The 18,589-nt window shown below is 43.0% G+C and overlaps 1 protein-coding gene across 3 annotated transcripts in view; it reads right to left on the reverse strand.

The window, feature by feature from the left end:
* Positions 1 to 18,589, reverse strand: part of SYT6 (synaptotagmin 6) — a 166,068-nt gene that overhangs the window by 133,407 nt on the left and 14,072 nt on the right. For 2 of the 3 annotated variants that reach the window (XM_048498132.1, XM_048498133.1), the window contains exon 1: positions 7,240 to 7,513. The exons of the other annotated variant lie outside the window; for it this stretch is intronic. The gene's annotated coding sequence lies outside the window, so the exon portion shown is untranslated. Of the gene's footprint in view, positions 1 to 7,239; positions 7,514 to 18,589 lie in introns of those variants that run through there. 3 annotated transcript variants of the gene reach the window in all.

The raw sequence follows: 18,589 nt of genomic DNA on the forward strand, positions 1-18,589 counted from the left end.
GGAAAGGATTTGGTTCAAGTGTGTTTGGATTCCAGCAGTTATTACAACAGATACAATCAACTGGTCTTCCGATGCAGAAGATTATTGCAAGGCAGGATTGTGCTTTTGTTTCTTTACTGTAGCTAAACAAACAATGACTGAGGGGTTGGTTGATCGTAATATGTTTCTATACATTCAGCATCAGATCACAGCCCAGAAGAATAAGAAAAAAGAACGAACTCTCAGATTTGCTGATGAAAGAAGCTTCAGGCTAAAAACTAGCAAAGAAACAAAGTTCAACACAGTTCGGCAAGATAAAATAAATCATTTATTAGCTTGGTAGCAGAGATTATTGAAAAGAAGTAGTCAAGATTCATAAGTCTATGACTGTCCTTTGCGTACAATTAAATCTGAATGAGATTTAAGCTCCTTTGGGTATCAACAAGCTCAATAGTAGTAGTTCTCGTTTCTTCCTTTCACTACAGATTCCCATCAAGACAGACTGTTAGTCCCTGCAACATATATATCCATTGCTCTTCATGCAGTGATGACTCTCCATGCATAGTTATGGATGATGACTGAAAAAATTAGATTTAAGCAATATAACCCAGTGAATTGATCCATAAGCACTTGATACTGCAGCATAGATGAACCTGAGTGAAGAGCTGCTTACTCCCGGGACAAGAACACCATCTCTGTGCTCTGAAGGTATGAGCATGCTTCTATTGAACATAGATCTACTGACTTATCAGTCTATTAGATACAGGTGCCAATGTTCCAGCCCGCTCATCCAACACTCCATTTCAGTAGCATCCAGGAGCAGCACCCTGAATGAGACTATGTGAGAAAAGCAAATTAGACTTTTAATAGTTGGGGTCATCAGGGCAGAGATCAGGGTTGGCCTTCCAACAAAAGGATACCACAAATGCGCCTTTTTATTCTATTTCACATGTGAACGTTTCTAATTCTTTCCTCTGAGAAAAGTAAGGTAACCTTTACCCAAACCTTCTCTCTACCCATGACAGCAGATGGCTTGTCCCTCACTGACACATCTACACACAAAGCTCACTGCCAGACATCCTGGTTTTTCACATCACCTACAACCAGATCCTTTTAATAGGAGATTCCCAGGACTGAACCTAGGATTTTCTGCATGCAAAGTGGATTCTCTGCCTATGTCTCTGAGCCCGACTGGGTAAGATGCTGGAAAAATCATCTTTGCCAGGTTTTTCTTTGTAAATAACAATCATGCAGGTCCCTGATTCACCTCACTACTGTAAAGCAGGGAGGTTTCACCCTCTGCTTTCCATGCTGCTGTGCCTACTTGAAATTATGCCAAGAGAACTGGGGGGGGGGGGCACACACATAAGCTAACATATTATGCTTTCCCTGTGGGGCAAGTAAAAGCTCTTAGGGTCATTTCAGATCAGGAAATTGTTCACCCACTCTTCTCCCTGTGCTGCAATTGTTAGCAAACTGGGGCTATGCATGGCTGCTATTTAGAGGGGAGAAGGGAATGCTTGGAAGCTCTGACCTCAGAATTTCAAGCATCACATCTAGTAAAGCCCTCTCTACATATGGCATCCCTCCTGGGGTCCTTGCATTATACCATGTTCTCTCACTATGTGCACTCCACCCATCACAATGGTAGGTATCTTGCTCATAATAAATACATTGTAACAAAGATTCATCCCATTATTGAAAGGCTGGGGGCCAATTTTCACTTCCTTTTTGTATAGAGTTCTGATGCATGCCTTTGCCCGTTGGGCAGTGATGTATTTTTGTGAGAGTGTTTTATCTGCTGAAGGCCCTTTTAGGAGGTCTTTTTAATAGGGACTCTGCCTCACAAATAAACCAAGCAAGGGGGCCAGTGGGCAATGAACTTAGATTGAGGACATATGCTTATGAACTTAATGATGGGCCTTTTCCTCCAAGCGCTCACATGCAAGGAAAGAACTATTTCTCCAGAGAAGACAGAAATCAGTTTCCCATGAGATCAGAAATTTCCCTTAGTAATAATCAGGATGCTTTGTGCTTTAATCAGCAGCTCTCTTGGGGCATTATAGACACAGCAGTAACAGTTGTCGATGTTTTACGCTTAACAGATGACAATCTAATAAGCTATTATAAGCCACGCTGTGTATAATTATACCGTGTGACTGTGTGCTAACCTCTTGACATTTCACCATAATGCATTATAGCAACATCTGTAAATGACTCAATAACTCTGACTACACATGGCTCAGTCTCTATACTGGGGTGAAACAGCTGCTTCTGAATTGCCCAGCAATATGCTTCGTGTCCCTTTCTGAATGCAGATACATAACAATGGCCGATTACCCACAGCTGGCTCTGCCCCGCCCTTACCCCACTCTGATGCAAAAGTTGTGCTCTGAAAAGTGCTCTGAAAAGCACAGACAGGGCAAGAGGAAGCATGTCAGGACAAGATTTTTTGCCACAACATGTTTCCACTTCAAGTATGTGCCAGGAAGGAAGCAAGATTTCTTGCTCCAACAAGCTCCAGTTGCCAGTGTGTGGCAGCTGCCCTGTGGGCCAATGATTTTGCTGCCACATTCATGCTGAACAGATCCATGTACTGTTTGGTCCGCTGTAACTAGTTTTGCATTGAACAGAAAACTCCTTGGACTGATTCAGGCAGGCAGGTGCAAGGAAATGTCCCTCCAATCTTCTTGTGTTTATCTAGGGGCAAAACAGATGTGAGACCCAGAGATCTATGAAGGAATCTTTCCAGCATTTTGGGAAAGGGTAATATCAGCTGTGCACTGCTTTGATTTAGACTGGGACCAGGTGTAGGATTTCTGTACCCAAGTGATTTCACCATTAAAATTCCCATAGCTCCACGAGCTGTGACTAGCCCTGGAAGTGGGAAAAAGACAAAGAGAGGGTTCCTGTCTCTTTTTTCTTTCCAGAACTAACAGAAAGGATGGACTAGTTCAACCAGTGAAAGGAACAAGTATAAAAGACTCTCTCCCCTCACACCATGACTTTGCAAGATTGCCTGCTGCCTTTTAAAAGTCTGTGGGAAATGCCTTTTATGGATCTCTCACTATCACATCTGTTTTGCCCCTAAAGTTTTGTTTCTGATAAGGGTGGAATTTTCTTAAAAACATTTGCATGCAATTCTATTTCTCTGCCTTAGGATCCTCAAAGAAATTTGGGAAACTGGCATAGATGAGAAGCCATGGTCTCACCATTCAGCAAGCCATTATTTTCATAGCAACAGCCGATCTGTGACTTGGGAATAATAATAGTGGTGCACATGGCAGGAATGTTGCTAGGGTCATTGAGCTACCATGCATGAAGTGCTCTGAACACTCAAAAACATACTGTTAGCACTGCAAACCAAGGAGTAGGAGTAAGTTTGGGAAATGATAGTGAGGGTAAAACTGAGTAGTACAGTGAGGAAAGGAAAAAAAGAAGTCCTTTCTCAGAATGTGGGCAGATTCACAGCAAGTTGAGCACAGTTCCAAAACAGCATTTCACAGACTTATTTGTTTGTTTATCCACCATCTTCCTGGGTATCCCAGAGCCCAGTGTGGGTCAAGCTGTGCAGTATAGTGGGAGGAAAGGATCCTTGCCCTCCTTGTCTGTCTGGTAGAGTTCCTTTCCTTTTCTTTTGATGAAGGAACTACTTTCCTTCTCTTCTTGCTTTTTCCACTAGGGAAGTAAAAGGACTTTGTATTTCCCTGGCAAACTTTGATGGTTCAAGTGGATTCTTTGAAGAAGAATCACAGCCGCCAAACATGTTTGACCCTCAGATGAACTTGTAAAAACAACAACATGTCAATAATGATGCTTGTTTGGGGTCCAACTGTATTTTTTTTTTCTCACCTGCTGTTCTGCCAGCTCGTTATTCTTTTAACTTGGTGACTGAATGATTGTATAATATTTCCTCAGAGGGAGTAAATTTGAAAATTAATTTTCAAGGCTACAGGAAGGAAAGGGATTTAATTTTTGGAAATGTTTGTTTTAAAAGAAAGCATTTTGCATTTAGCTAAATTATTACTTGCTGCCTTCCTCTCACACCCATCTCCTGTTCATTTAGGAGAAGATCACCTATCACTGTTTCCAATAAAATACTTAGGACACCCCCTACTGATTTCCCTCCAGTGCGAGACCTACCCATTTATTCCATCTTCTTTAACAAGCTTTCAGTCTACCGGTACTTATTTTCTGGTCTTGCAATTATTATATTTTCTTTCTTTCTTTCTTTCTTTCTTTCTTTCTTTCTTTCTTTCTTTCTTTCTTTCTTTCTTTCTTTCTTTCTTTCTTTCTTTCTTTCTTTCTTTCTCTCTCTCCCCCTCTCTCTCTCTCTCTCTCTCTTTCTTTCTTTCTTTCTTTCTTTCTTTCTCTCTCTCCCTCTCTCTCTCTCTCTCTTTCTTTCTTTCTTTCTTTCTTTCTTTCTTTCTTTCTTTCTTTCTTTCTTTCTTTCTTTCTTTCTTTCTTTCTTTCTTAAGGAGAATTTTGTCCTCACTATCATTTTGTAATTCTCTGAACCACCAAAAAGCAAGAATATAGTGATGCCTGTTCAGGTTTTTTCCCCTAATCTGCAGATTCTGGTTGAAAAATCCTTTGTTGTATCTGCTGATGTTAATGAAAGGAAAGGAAAGTCTAGCAATACACATTTTTAAAAATAAATCTGATTAACATGGTGCACCCACTTAAGTGGGTGATTAAAATGATTAATTGATTATGCTCTGCCTTCCTAGTGTGAACATGAAACAGATAGGCCAGGCATCAGAGGAAGAGGACCCACAGGGGTATAAACAGAAATGGCTCTTGGACAGACTTAAGGGGTCGGGGGAAGAACCAGTCTGGCTCTGATAACAGTTTGTGAAGAATCCTAAACAAAGGAAGGGAAGGCCTAGAAGCAGTTTGTGGTGATTCAAAGCAGTTTGAGGAAGACATTTGATCAACAAATGCCCTTCTTTTTCTCCAGACCATGTAGTTAGACCAGACACCATTTTTTCTCTCAGTCCCCCTTGTTCTTAAGGTCTGGTATCTAGAATATTAATGTAACTGCCTCCTGAATGTGTTTTCTCTTGGAAGCAAAAGTCATGGTTACACTCCAGTATCAAGTAAGAGAGAAAATAAAGATTTTACAAAGAATTGGTGGCCCAAATAAGGCACTACTGGGCTAATGGGTCCATCTATTATACTTCATGGAGTTGCCATGTTGTTGTCGGATTTATGTATCTTTTCCCAAAATAAATTACACACTAAAAAGATATTTGAACTGAATGGTAATGCAATGATTCATAAATGGTAATTTATGAACAGTGTGTTTGTTTCTAAGAATAAGGCATACAGGTGATGCTTTGGGATTGAACTGACCTCTTGCCTACCCTGTCAAATGCTGGAATCATAAAGATCCTAAGCACCTTTAGGCAAACATGGGGTCTCAATTTACACAACTACTAAAGTGGAAACAGGAGCATTGTCCTCCACAGAGTCTGTGCAGCCTATTGATCTGTTTTGGAATTATTTAAACTTAGCTTTTTGCAGTTCTTTGAAAAAGAGTCTTTCCCCCTCTGGCCTTCAGGTTTCTGCATGGACAGTACATTCCTTAATTCCCTGTAGTTCCTCACCTCTTTGTATGAAGAACCAGTTTGGTGTGTTCTGGCAAACTCTTTGTCTGCAAAGTGAAACTAGAGCTGACACTTATGCTCAGCTAGATGACCAAGGAGTCTCTGTTCCTGTGCTATTATATTACTGCTGTTGTCTCCATCAACTTGTAAAACAAGGAAGAGGTCTTGCCCTCAAAATGTAATGCACAGCAACCATTTTCACAGGGAAGCATGAGTTTCTGATCCTAGAGATTTCACAGGAATGTGTCAAGCCTCTTTCTCCCACTCCTGATGACCCATGTCAAACAATGCCATGTGCCATAAAATGCCTTTAAAGCAACCAGCCATCATGATCAGGTCCACTGCTCAGGTCAGGCAATCTGGGATCATGCATTTGTCAGAAGAGCTGCCCCATTCAGTGGGGATGATGGCAGGAGGGGGAGAGGATTCAATTTAAGAAAGCATTTGATGGACTGGCTTATTGATTCAGCTTAAAAAGTAGATTTGCTTCTCCTTCCAAGTTTTCAAAGAATGGGGGAACATGGTTTTAGATGGGCAGATTCTGAAGCACTTAGGACAAAGTGGAATTTTTACATTTCACCCAGAGGAACAAACACCCTGGATTCTGTCCAAAGCATCTTTCTGGAGACCAGTTCTACTAAGAGCTGTGCTCCTGGCACTCAGCCTGCAGTGCTAGCTGCTCAGTTTTCTGTTATGTTGTCAAACACTAACACACTGGAGCATAACAAATGGAACTCAATTTCAAGGTAGCACCAATTAGCATCCCCAGCTTCCGATGTGCTTAGTGCTCCCAGGAGAGTTCTGTTCAGCCCATGTGAAATCTTTTCACAGTAGTTCCAAACCACTACCACCCTCCACGCAAATACACACCATTCTCATTCCCAATAGGATATGATTTTGCAGCATTCAAGTATAATTAAACAGTCAGGCATGACACAGAGAACAGCCCTACCTTTCCGCAACCCTGATGATTGTTATGATTGTTAGTGATTATATCCCTGAGTTCAACAAAACAAAATGATTAGATCACTCTATAGAGGCAAGCTGAGGGCTTCCACGATTCCTAAATAGAAAATGACACTGATCTCAGTGTCTGGCATAGAGTTGCAGGAAAAAATATTATCCCAGGCAATGAAAGCAGCCTGCTCTTAAAGAGAAGGCAAACAGAGAAATATGGAATTACACATGGAAATGAGAACAGTGTGAAAAATAGAAAAGGAGATATTAAAGAAAACCCGGACTGACAGAAAGTTAAATGAGAAATAGTATTAAAATAAGATTAACAGGCTGACATGTGCACATAAATTTATCTACAGCAAGAATTGCATAGGCTGCTGTGACAGGAGTTTAGTAACACAAAAAAATTCTAGGAACAAACATCTGCAAAAAGATGCAACATCTGCAAGAGGGAGAAAAGAAAGCACCCTGCCAGTTGTATTCTGCAAAACAAAGGAGAAAGCCTTTTCTCTGGTTCAAAGTACATCCAAGCACATGCTGGCTCTCTCAGCACCAAATAGCTCAAAGAAAATCCACTTCTCTATCCCAAAACCGCATAAACCTGAAGCAGTGTCGGCAAAGCAAAGAAGAAGATTCTTATCACCATTCAAAGGAAAGAGAAACGAAGAAAGCAACTTTGTGAGCATTTGCTTACCAAGCAGGCTTCTGTTCCTGAGCCCAGCTGCCCTGCACGTTCCTCAGTCCGTTCCACACATACAATTAGCAGCAGAGATGGGGGCTGCGTGTTTCTATGGAGTTTGGAGATTCTCTTGCTTGACTATGCATGAGGTGACTGCAGCTACACTGAAATCGTCTCAGAGGTCCACATGCACAAAAAGTCTACAAATCTGCTCAGCTCTGTATACTGCTTACAGAGTGATGCAGCTAGCCAGCCAGCCAGCCTTCAGTCTACATCTGGGCATACAGCGTTAACGTGCAGGCACACACAAACAGACACATGGACTGTTTTTGTGCAAATGGTTTGCACAAGCCTTCCACCTGTTTTCAGCTAGGGGTTTTTGTTTTCTTCTAATACCCATACAGCAAGGTGAGACAGTAACTGCTGCAGCCAAAGATAGGATGTGGGGTTGGTGGAACCTCTTTAACATTCCTTACTTGGTAGACAGCTTTTCTACATTGTACATAGGGCAGTCCTGAGCAGAGTTACATTCTACTAAGCCCATTGAATTCAATTGTCTCAGAAGCTGTAACTCTACTTAGAACTGTACTGTGAAAGTACCTTTAGCCGCCACATAGTGCACACCTCAACAGACATGCTATTTGTTATACATAGTGTTTAACATTTCACAAACACAAAAATGAATGCTGGTAACATGTCATTTTTTCATCTACTTCTAAAAATTAATACCCTGTCAACTAACCCTATGAGCTTTCAGAGTGGCTTTGTTCTATTGTTCTACCCCTCCTATTGCAAAAAGTTTGTTTAAATGACATAACCTGCAAAATAGCCTCCATCAAAAACTTTCCAGAAGGCCAGATTCCATAGTAGCAGACACATGAAATCAATAAATGTGAGCAAAAGCATTTGGGTCAAATCAGGTGAGATAGCTTTACAAACTGGTGGGAACAGTAGATAAACTAAATGTAGATCTTGACATAAGGAGAGGCTCTGTAGGAGGAAGGGGGAATTGGTGGAAATGGCCACTTTAGTCTGGATGCAGAGTGATATGTTTTTGTTGTGAGCCACATTAGCACACTTTCAGGGAAGCAGGGAAAGGTGGAGGAGAGGTGTCTCTGCATATTTAATTGCCTGGAATAAAACACAGTGTAGAGCCCTAATCAGAATTACAATTTAGAATGAGTTTTCAATATTAACCCAAGAAGGCTTATGACAACAGCAGTAAAACAAATAGTATAAAGTTACCAGTTGCCATTACATAACTTTCACAGAAGTTATCACCTCAACAGCCACCATCAGCGATTATAAAAAGCCCTTAAAACCAAATCTGTTATGCAAACCCTCCTGAATGTCACAAATGGTTGCACTGAGCAGAAGAGGCAGCAACCAAAAAAAGATAATTTTATATAGATGCCTTTTGAGTCAATGGGACATAGCCAGTGAAAAAGCATTTCTGTAATGGTATAAACTGGCACATGGGTTCATACCACTGGAGATTTGCGCTTATACTCCTTGATAACTGTCATTAGGCAGTTTGCCACATTTCAAACAAGATGAAGTATTCAAACAAGATGAAGTAAGGCCTTCAAGGGTGTGTTGTGGTTGTTAGTAGTCTGAGAGGTGAAAGTGGCGTGGATTGGCACTAAGTTTGGCTAAGTTTAGAAGGGAGAATAGCTTTCAAATGAGATGTAACTGACAGAAGGCATTCTTTTCTGTTACCCTATCTGATTTCTCAAAAAACAGGACACAAGCCAGAAGAACCCCAAAACAACAAGCTTGAAAGCATTAGCTTTACCAAACAACATCAGGAAAGTCTGCATTAAGTTTTATATTGTCATCTGCCCATCCCCACCTTGACCATTGTATCCAAGCACTGGTTTAAGACCGAAAAAAGCATAATTTGAGTCATTGGAGCTACAGCACAATGACTTAGGTGGACTTAGGGTGGCACTATTAATGAAATATAGCAGTGTATGCTATGAGCTGAAATACATGAAGATTATTTAGAATCTTTTCTCCACCTTCATGACTCCTTCCTATTGCCTCTTACATGGTAAAATATTACCAGTGCTGCACAATGGACAGCCAGTGGCACCAGGTTCTGAAGCTACAAGTCTCAGCAGAATGGAACTCAGAAACAAATGTAATATTTGAATTTGCAAGAGACTCACTAGCCAGATATCACGGAAAGAGAACACAGGCCAGACTGAAATCAGTAGAAATGCTGAGAAGTGCCAGTTCTCAGAAAGTACCTAACCAAAGGCAGAATTTGGCCACTGCCTTGGCTGGCCACATCTAGAAGCATTTGCAGCCAGGCCAGAGAACCAATGGACTGCTTTGTTGGGGACAACTATGCTTTCCTTTGCAGTCCCAAGGGACTTGCACAAGGGTCAGTGGTACGCAAATCAAAGGTTCCTAATTCTTCTAGTCTTCACTGTTCCTGACACATACATCATTTGAGAGGGCAAAAGAACAGCCCAGGCTCTTGAATAGTCCAGCTGGACTTCATTGGGTCATTTGAGTTACTGGGGATGTTCAGTCAGCCTGACACAGGTACAGATGATATAGTTGGTTCACCTAGAAAGAGGAAATGGTGAAGTGCTTACTATACCAATTTGGTGTTTTACATGACATTAAACACCATAATTGTGCCCATTGTGCACTATTTATGCTATCTGTGGATATTGTTGCTAGACATAGCAAGTGGAAGACAGCTGTATCTAAATCAAATTTATTGTATTCAAGCCAGTGTAGGCTTTATAGTCACCCTAATGAAGGCCTGTCATTGTGATGAGGATGGACAGCATTGCATATCTTTGACAGATTGTATTAATGAAGAATGGACCACACAGAAATAGGGGGCAGGTTTTATCCACATTGCTAAGCAGTCCTTAAGGGCAACATTGTACTGTTAGGATTTGAATACCAGCCATTTTTTATACAGCTGCACATAAAGGGACCATGTATGGGATGAGGACTATAGAAGTCCCTCCACATGCCTGGAGCAGAGGGAGAGTTTTGCAAGTCTGCTCAGTTATTGCTCATTTCTCAATCCACTAAACACAATATAAGCTATTGAAAGCCAAGACTGCTCTATCCATATTCTTTGCTTCTGACATTTATTTTTGGCCATTCTAGACAGTGATTGACATGGCAATCTTAAGTGGAGTTACATGCTCCCAAGTCCATTTTGAGTCAATGGGCTTAAACGGGTATTATTATGTTGAGGATTATACTTGGGGGAAAAGGTAGCTACAGACTAATGAACACATAAACTAATTTAAGCCTCAACAGAGTTTAATCAAAACAGAACATTGTGTTGTTTTAGGTGCCCCTGCCACAGCAAGGCCAACAGGGTATGATAAATGTGCTTCTGGAGGATATTAGCACTGAGTCATTAACTCAGTTCAGTCCTCCCAGAAGAGACAGTCCAGTTCTTCAAACAAGCTGATTCACTTTTAACACTGCAAAGTCAAGTCCCAAGCCCCAATGGTCACGACAAACCATTTTTATACTGTATATTATGTAAGGTAGCCCTGACCTGGATAGCCCAGGCTAGCCAGATCTTGTCAGATCTGGTTAGTGTTTGGATGGGAGACCGCCAAGGAAGGCTAGGGTTGCTACACAGAGGCAGGTGATAGAAAACCACCTCTGAGGCAGTTTCTGCAAAGGCTGAATTCACAAGTGTTGGCCCAGTAAAAACACTGTTTGGGGGCAGGGACTTCCAACGGCTGCTCTTCCCACCCCCCCAATGGTGTTTTGTTGCCTCGCTCATTAAGAACAGCACTGGGTGGACACCACTATTTTCCGGCACCCCACTTTAAAAAAACCTTACCTCCCTGTCCCTACATAGCTCCGTCAGGATGAGGGGACACACCCCCTGCCCTCTGACCCCTGGGCTGTTGTTTGGGCCACAGGGGCATGTTCCCTCTTCCTGATGGAGCTACGCAGGGACACAGAGGTAAGTTTTTTAACAAAGTGGCGTGCCTCGTGCAGAAGCGCAGCCACATGCTGCAGCAGCTCCTGGGCCACCCACACCCAAGGGTGTCTTTTAGGCCAGTGTCCCGCTGCTCCCTAGGCCCATGCGGAATCCACCTGAATGAGGCTTGCTTTGAAAACCCTAAGGAGTCCCCAAAAGTCAGCTGCAACTTAATGGTTAAAAAAGTAAGGTAATTTATTGGTCTTTTAGGGTCCTTGAAAGGAAACTAGTATACTGGTTCCAGATTGAAATGGGGACATAATTTATCCAGAGTTTCGGGAAATGTATCTACTTTGCTTGTTATTCCTATTCTTTAGTCTCTTGCCAAAAGTGGATTCAGGGCCTATTCACAGCCAGCAGCAAACTATTCATTGAGAAGATTGGTCAAGTACATAATTCAGTGCATGGTAAATAAATCAATATGATATTAATTCACAACACTCCATGTTAAATATAGCATCCAAATTCTGTGCATGATGACTTAAGATACAGTCAATTTTCAAAGCAGAATTTCTCACATTACCAGCTTGCCTCAGGTTTACCCACTGCTCCCTGATGTGCTATATAATTGCCTTGAATAAAGGTTTGGTTCACTATAACTACTATACCCACAAATCCCTGGAAAATGCACACAGAAAATTGAATTGCTATGTACTCACTGATGACCTGGAAAGTTAGAGGCTTTGTAACCCAGAATATTTAATGCCAAGGCACAATTGCTTGTGCACTGAGTAAACTGGTAGATGCTTACCAGTCTGATTCATTGCTGCTCACAATGACTTCATTTTTTTATGAGGCATCTCAATTGCAAAAGGCGATGCAACAATAAAATGTTAAATCAATAGACAATTATTGTCAGTACAGAAGCTGCCTGTCAATCCGCAGCATCACCACTTTGGCCACTGAGCACAGCAATAGTAGTACAAAGAAACCTAAATGACCACAGAACAATCTGACAGCTTAACTCTGGGCATCTTGACAGCATGATCATGTCTGCACATATCAAGCTCCCCAGGGAGTCATTCATTATCTGCAATGGAAGCAGGTTCCTTATCAGAATGTAAAAACTGGTATTAATCAATCAACATTTCCCACCACTGGTGATGCAACATTTCTGAGCAATCCTTCAGGAAAAGGGCCTCATTCATTACTGCAGCTGCATACATTGCTATCCCACCTCTGAGTCCCCCACAGCCCCCCCACCTCACAGTCTGGCTTCTGCCCTCCCCAGAGCCTGGAGAAAGCAGAAGCCACTGCCAGCCTTCAGAGACATGCTTTTAAAAGCTTGGAGGCTTGGGCAATCCTTCAGGAAAAGGGCCTCATTCATTACTGCAGCTGCATACATTGCTATCCCACCTCTGAGTCCCCCACAGCCCCCCCCCCACCTCACAGTCTGGCTTCTGCCCTCCCCAGAGCCTGGAGAAAGCAGAAGCCACTGCCAGCCTTCAGAGACATGCTTTTAAAAGCTTGGAGGCTTGGGGTTGGGCCCATGCAACCGAGCCCCACCCCTGCCTCTGTGCTTTTAAAAGCATGCCTCCAGGCTGCGGAGGGTCCGGAGGGGGGCGAGAGGGGGATGAGAGGGGACGTGCCCCATCCCATCCCCCCAGCGGGACCCTGAAGGAGGGCTCCTGCTCTCCCTAGGGCCGGCTGGGAGGGGGGCAGGCTGCCTCGTTGTCTTCTCAGCCCTGCCCACATTGTACCTGGGGGGCCAAGGGACCCCAAAGATGATGAGGCAGCAGGACTTCCTGCTGCCTTGTCATCTTCGCGAAGGCATCTGGTCATGTGGGGGGCTGATTTTGCGCCCCCACGTGACCAGATTAGTTGCACCTGGGGACCGGGGTTACCCCTTGCCCTGGGCAGATACACCACTGCTTTTGGGTGCTGGTGGGGACCCCAACACAAGGCCCCTGCATGCCTCTTCTTTTTTTCCACATTGTGAGTACTGTGAACCTCATGGTGGAAAAGTTCAGTGAGCAAACATCACTCATGAGCTGAGCCTCAGCTCTGTTCATCTTGTCACTTTGATTTTTCTGTGGAGATGAAGGAAAACTAGGATTCGCACTGGGCTGTGTTGCAACAAACATGTGAGATGCTGCTTTCTGAATTGTACTGTACTATTTTCATAAGCAAAAGTAACCTAATGCATTATCCTGCTCATAAACAGCCAAAAAATTCTTGAAAAATTGGACCTACTCACAACCAGTAAACAGAATGTGAGCCAAATCAGTGGTTGTTTGAGCATCCCTTATGTACCTACAAGGAACCATCCTTAGGAGAACTGTCTTGAACTCATGGAATGAAAACAGGACTACGAAGAAACATCCCTGAGGCTTCCTTTTTAAAACAAGAAAATTGCTATACTTGAAATACCAGATTAGATTTCATCTTATTTTCATTTTCATGTAATTTTAAAGTGCCCTAGTGTGTTACTATATATGTGCAAATAATAGTTATCAACGAATCTGTAGTGCTCGGTCTCTCTGAAGTGCTTGGTCTCTACAACTGATCATTTAGCATCATGAAAAAAATATTCCTAAGAAAAGAAAATTGTAACCCCTTAAATAGTAGCCAAGCGCATTAATGAATTTATTTGTTAGTAGTCGTAGGCCACGACGAAACCATTACAAAAACATCAACAAGTATATCAAAAATTATAATTGAAGAGTAAAATAAAATATGCAACATTAAATAGAATCTATAACAAGTAGCCAGGTAGTTAATTAGAGCACTATAGGTTACCTCATTTTTCTCATGAGTGGTTGCTGGACTTGACCAAAAAGATCACAGAAGATGTTTCTGCAGACCAGAAATCAGAGTTACCAACCTCCAAGCGGGGCCTGAGGATCTCCTGGAATTACAACTGATCTCCAGAAGACAGAGATTGCTCTGCTGCAGAAAGTGGTAACTTTGGAGGAGAGGTTCTATGGAATCATACCTCACTGAGATCCCTCCCTTCTCCAAACCTCACCCTCCTCAGGCTTTACCCCAAAATCTCTAGAATTACCCAAACCAGAGTCAGCAGCCCTACCACAAATAGAGCTGGACTACTCTCTCTGATAAACATGCCAAACTGCGGGTGGGGATGGGGTTTAAGCTCCAGAATAAAATAGCCTTGGAGAGGGATAAGTGTAATGTATTGTATTGTTTTAAGAGTCTGCAGCTGTTGCACTGTAATTGGTAATCAGTAAGTGTGTTATATTGAGCACAGCTGCAGAGTGATTTTAGGCTATGTGTGAGTAGCAGCTATGGAATAAAGTACTATGTTTTGTTCCTCCGACTCCTGTTTCTTGAGACATGACATATTGGCGACGAGGATGGGATTATGAAAGGTCTTGGAAGGTTTTTAGTGAAGCGTGGAATGTGAGTAAATTATGGCCTTTCAAGGGCAGCTGGAACAGTTTAATTTGGAGTTTCCTTTGAGTAGCAGTTATAGGGCCGATTGGAATTTTATACTTCTGGCAAATGGCATAGACCCAGAAAGGAAAGGCTGTGTTTTGAGCCTCTGTGGTGAAGGGGTGTTGACCTGCGCCTTAGCATTGATAAGCGCCAAAGACTTATCAGCAAGGACACTTGTAGCGATATTGCCTGAATTAAGGAACCATTTCATTCCTTGGAACAAAGGCAGCCAGGCCAGTGTTTTTTACAAACGTGATCAGGAGGGGTCTGAAAGCATTGCAGATTATGTTGCAGCCTTACGACGGTTGGCACAACAATACAATACATTACACCCCTTCCCCCTAACTCCTGTAACGTCGTTTGGGATTCTCTTTTCTGCGATACGTCTCAGCTCCCGCTCTGGCTCCTGAGTCTGTGTTTGTTCCTGGTTCTGCAAAACAATTGGACCATTTGCTGTTTCCTTATCCTGCATCTCCATCTGCCCCCTTAACGCCCCAGATTCCTCGGGGACAATTGGACTATTTGCTGTTTCCTTATCCTTCATCTCCATCTGCCCAAAAACTCTACTTGCGCTACTCCAAACACACATTTTCAGCAGCAGCATAGCCTACATCTGAGAGAGCACTGCAGTACTTTCATTACCGTGTCATCAGTTCCTCCTCAGTTGCACCACTATCAGACATCACATCTGCAAATCACGGTATGACTCCGGCAAGTTTCTTAATATTTCTTCCATCAAGCTCTGGAATATCCCAGAATACACTCCTCAAATTGCAGCCGCCTTACTCTGAATGCCCCCTGTGAGTCACTGTCGTCTGGGCTTCTGCAGTGGCATCATCCACTTCCAGCTGTTGGTATGCCTGCAGCTATAGATCTAATTTTGCAAAAACCTTTCCCCTGCCAATGTTGCTAACAACGATGACAACTGGCTGGAGTGCGGATCTTTCTGCAATGCCTTGTTAATTATTGCACTTATAAAATCAGCACAAATCGCACATCCCATTGGCCTTCAGGGGTCACAGTGGAGTTTCATTTTGCATTTACCACTGGTTCCAGTATTTCCTGTTTGTAACTGATCTAATTCTGCATCCACTTTGAAGCGCCGGCAAATGGAATGCGCGTGATTTTAGGCGTGTTAAGGTACTGGATAAAGATACAATGATATAGGTGGACCCTTATACTGCCCCAGTCCCTCAGCAAACCTCTTAAATTCTTCCACTAGCACCTCCCATGTTAACCTTTAACCTCATGATTCCAGTAATTGCAGAATTTCTAGCCTCCCGAACCAGTCCAGCCCCAATAGGAAACTGTCCGCCTTCCTTCCACTATTAACAATTGCAAACATCCATCAAACATACGATATTTCATGCATTACATATACAGGTACTCTATATGTGACAATCATTGAGTGGTAAGTCACAAGATCTAATGTCCAAATCATCCTGTGGGCAAAATGTCTTATAAGTGTCCCATGAAGCTTGATGGAAATGCTGACCCAGAATCCCACTTCCATCACTGAGGACATCCTGGATCCCCTCACGAGTCGCATCAACTTATGCTGGATCTGGGTTGCGTGGTTAATTACATCAGCTACGTAAATACCATCACTGCTCAAGTGGGGAGTTTGGCCAGCCAAGCCAGCATGGGGACGGCAAGGTGCATCCACGGGAGTGTGTAGCAGATGGGCGGGGAACGTAATGTCTTCTTGGTCCTTGATGCCTTTTCTTACACTCTCCCAATATGCTAATGTTTACAACAGAAACATTGTGCCTCTTCCGTTACACCTTTCTCTCATGGGGCCCCACCACAGCTCAAACATTTCTCTGTTGACATCCTCCACCTGTTGTGGTGGTCTCTATCTTCATTACACCATGCTGCAGTCTCTGAATTTCACCATTGCCAGGGTCTACAGTCCACTGCCAGCTGTTTGCAGTCTCTGTGTGCTCCTGGCAGCCGCCCCGAGTAGAGGCTGCAGCAAGTTCAAAATTCAAGGCTTCTTGGTATGCCGTTTGGAAAGTCAAGTCTGTCTTTGCCAGCAGCAACTTTTGCAATGATGCCTCTCTCAGGCCACAGACCAAACGATCCCTTAACATTTCTTCCAAATTGGAGAAAGGAGTAACACAATAACATGGTCTTCCGTAGATTAGAAACAGTCTGACCCAGGTATTGTCAAAGGCTTTCGCGGCCAGAATCACTGAAGTGTTGTGTGGTTTCTGAGCTATCTGGCCATTTTCTAGTAGCATTTTCTCCTGACATTTCACCTGCATCTGTGGCTGGCATCTTCAGAGGATCTGATGGTAGTAAAGCAAGTGGTGTATATATACCTGTGGAATGTCCAGGGTAGGAGAAAAAACCATTTGCCTGGTTTAACAAGTGTAAAGGGTGCAATTAGCAAGCTTGATTTGAATGTGTTGAGTGGGATCCACCCATTTTAGCATGTGAGTAACCATGAAGAAAGCATAATCAATTAGTGAGGGCATCTGCATAGTAGTAGCCTGGCCTTTTGCTTACTGCCTAGAGACATCCTTTGTCTGGGTGGAATTCACTAGCCCTTTGATTGCGTACTGCCTGAAGACATCCCGTGTCTGGGTAGTGTTCATTAGTTACTGTCTTGATTCAAGTGTTTTTCAGTACTGGCGGCCACATTTTGTTCATTTTCATGATTTCTTCCTTTCTGTTGAAATTATCTACGTGTTTATGGATTTCAATGGCTTCTCTGTGTAGTCTGACATAGCTGTTGTCAGAGTGGTCCAGAATTTCTGTGTTTCAAATAATATTCTGTGCCCAGCTTGGTTTATCATGTGTTCTGCTAGTGCTGATTTTTCTGGCTGCATTAGTCTGTAGTGCCTTTCATGTTCTTTGATTCGTGTCTGGGTGCTGCGCTTGGTGGTCCCTATATGTACTTGTCCACAGCTACACAGTAGGCTCCTGTAGAAGTTGGAGGATCCCTCTTATCCTTTGCCAAACATAGCATTTTTTTATTTTCTTTGTGGGTCTGTAGATTGTTTGTAGGTTATGTTTCTTCATCAGTTCCCCTATATGGTCAGTGATTCCCTTGATATATGGTAAGAACACCTTCCCTCCACACATCAAGGGAATCAACAACTGCTACATTCGGCATAATTGTGGGGCTGCCACCCAAAAGGCCCTCTCTCATGTACCTACTGAACGAGTGTCAGGCCTGGCTCCTGCCTCACCTGGCATCAGCTGGCTAGCATCAAGGTCACACCTGCAGTTTCTGTTATCCGTGTATGCTAATTGGCCTTTTTGTTTTAATCACCTACATTTTGCAACATAGCCCTTTGCAACATAGTGAAGTAGGCCTCCCTCATCCCTGCCCCCCACCCCCACCCCCTAGGCCAGATTGAGTCCATTGCTTGTCCTTGAAACTTGGGACACATAACAATACTGACTTCACCTCGCTCTTCTGCTATTCACCTTATTATGGGAAAAGGTGGGGGGGGATCCAAAGAAGCAGGAAAGTTGGAGATAAATGTAGCTGCAGAAGCCAGGCCCTTTAGCTCTGGCTTCCTGCAGCAAGGGACCTGACACAGTTCAATAAAGCTGTTGAACCGTTCTTGAATCTATATTATTGACTGGAGTAACAGACCCTTACAACGAGCTTCTTTTGGTTGATGGGAAAATCAAGATGGCCTCTCACCCAGGCAGAGCCAACTGGGTCCTTTCTACCCAAATGCTGACCTCCCCATCAACTGGAAGAGTGATTGGCTGCAAAGGATCAACATAGCTCTGGACTTATAAACATAACCATGTAACATCATCTATTGGGCTCAATACATGAAGATTTACAGGATGTGTTGAGATCTGGCTGTTCAGAAGGCTATAATAGCAAAGTGGAAAATGGGAGCTCCATCACAAGCAATGATTGCTGCCGCTCATGCTATCATTTTGGAAGACTTCCATAGATATTTCCCATAACTGGAAGTTATAGGCAACTTTATCGTCATGGGCAATCCACAATCCAGTCTT

The sequence above is a fragment of the Sphaerodactylus townsendi genome, linkage group LG05, assembly GCF_021028975.2.
Source record: "Sphaerodactylus townsendi isolate TG3544 linkage group LG05, MPM_Stown_v2.3, whole genome shotgun sequence".
In the NCBI taxonomy this organism is placed as follows: Eukaryota; Metazoa; Chordata; class Lepidosauria; order Squamata; family Sphaerodactylidae; genus Sphaerodactylus; species Sphaerodactylus townsendi.